Below are 2,150 nucleotides of genomic sequence, written 5' to 3' on the forward strand. Positions count from 1 at the left end.
GATGTGTTGAAGATTTTGTGTCCCTGGGACCCTTCAGGGCACCTGCATGCCTGCAGGTATTTTCACCATGACAGGAAGCTATCATCTGCCTTTTCTACTCCCTCCCTCACGACCATACAGTGGAGTGTACTGGAAGCCATCCGATGTGTGATGTTGCCACTGGCAGAGTACAGAAGCAGCTCTGAGAACCCAGCTGTCTTCTATTAAGCCAGACATTAAAAAGATTTGCAAAAATGTAAAACAATTCTACTCTTCCTGTTAAAAGTTTTTTTAAATACAACCTTTTTAAAATAAAAATGTGTTACTTAACCAATGGATTTATTGTTTTTAAAGTGAATTAATGAAGATAATTTTTAAATTCTCAGCTCTAATTTCTAACAGAGTGTGTTAGTCTGTTTTCACACTGCTGATAAAGACATACCCGAGACTAGGTAATTTATAAAGAAAAAGAGGTTTAATGGGCTCCCAGTTCCACGTGGCGGAGGAGGTCTCATAATCGTGGCAGAAGGAAGGCATGTCTCACACGGCAGCAGGTAAGAGAGAACGAGAGCCAAGTGAAAGGGGAAAGCCCTTATAAAACCATCAGCTCTCATGAGACTTATCACTACCACAAGAACAGTATGAGGGAAACTGCCCCCATGCTTCAATTCTCTCCCAGCAGATCCCTCCCATAATTCCAAAACACAGGAATTATGGGAGCTACAATTCAAGATGAGATTTGGGTGGGGACACAGCCAAACCATATTATAAAGTAAATAGCATTAGATGGAAGGCACATACACAAAAACTCTCGAGTTTCTCAATTGCATTTGATTTGATTTTTGGGAGTCTGGTCTTATTTATTGGTTACTCAAAAGAATCCTATTTTTGGCTGGACTCAGAAGTTGAAGCTCACAGAGCGGACAGTGTTCATCTCTCGACAATCTGTTCCTGGAGTTTCTCTTTGGCCTCCTTCATTCTCTTGGCCAAAAGTTCAGCGTATTTTGCAGCCTCTTCCTCATTTTTCTTAGTACACTGTTTCTTCAGAGCAATATGCCAGCATTTGTGTTGCAAGACATATAGAGTAACAAGCAGCTGAATCTTGGGTGCTTTGGTCCCAGATTTTTTGCCTTCTTTAAGGGCTTTCTTAACAACGGATTGATGGACATCATCTTCTTTAGAGAGATTGAAAAGTTTGTGGATTCTGCTAACTCTTTTGGGTCCCAAGCGATGATGCTCAACAGTATCAGTCAGTCCAGGAATATCCTTCTGTCCTTTTTTTTTTTTTCACAATAACAAAGTTTAGAAAGCTCAGATTGGCATCCACAGTGCAGCCACAAACAACTTCGTGCTTCTTGCCCCACTTCTCCTTGGTCTGTAACAGGAATACCCCTTGCTCAGTAGCACACAGACCCAGCCATGAGTCAAGACACCCTGCTTCATGGTAAAGCTTGTTTGTCGTTCCTGTCACTGATTCCCATCACAGAGCCTTTCCATTCTTCACCCAGAGCATCAGCAGCAACTTCTGTGGCTGTATGCTTCTCATAAAAAATACAAAGTTTGCATTCCTTGTCCACTTGAAGGAGCTTCTGGCAGCCGACAGCTAGAAAGGAGACATTCAGCCTCATCTTGAAGTGCTGATTGCCTCTGAGGTGCCTGGAAAAAGAGCCCTCAATAATTTTAAAGAGTGAGACCAAAACGTTTGAGAATTTCTGGTGTAGGTTATAAAATTGGACCCCTTTTTTTGTGCTTTTTGAGGGATTCACATAAAAGTTGGGCCATGTGGGCTCATTCTTTGGGATCAGCCATAAGAACCCAAAAGGGGAAAAACAGGCACAAATGTTATCCATTATTATTATTATTATATGGACAGTAATCAGAAAAAGACTGAATACGCAACATAGTCAAGATTATTTGGAAAACCAAGCATTGCCCAAATATTCCATCGACAGTTTGCATCTTTGTATGTTACTGGAGAACACGTTGGTACAGTTGTCACTGGGAGATACAGCACTTAACTTTTAACAAAGGGTTTCTTAAACTAGGAGTCCAGGGATATTTCAGGGGTCACCAGTTTCACAGATTTGAGACACATCTATAAACTAAATGGAAAATGCCTTCAAACTATTACTGACAAACCACAACTCTGCCTCGAAGCTGAATTGTGACAG

At 41.2% G+C, this 2,150-nt stretch overlaps 1 pseudogene; it reads right to left on the minus strand.

Moving 5' to 3' along the window:
* Positions 1–861: 861 nt before the first annotated feature.
* Positions 862–1,607, minus strand: LOC126934328 (40S ribosomal protein S6-like; annotated as a pseudogene).
* Between the last annotated feature and the right edge of the window lie 543 nt (positions 1,608–2,150).

The sequence above is a fragment of the Macaca thibetana genome, chromosome 13 (genome assembly GCF_024542745.1).
Source record: "Macaca thibetana thibetana isolate TM-01 chromosome 13, ASM2454274v1, whole genome shotgun sequence".
Taxonomy (NCBI): domain Eukaryota; kingdom Metazoa; phylum Chordata; class Mammalia; order Primates; family Cercopithecidae; genus Macaca; species Macaca thibetana.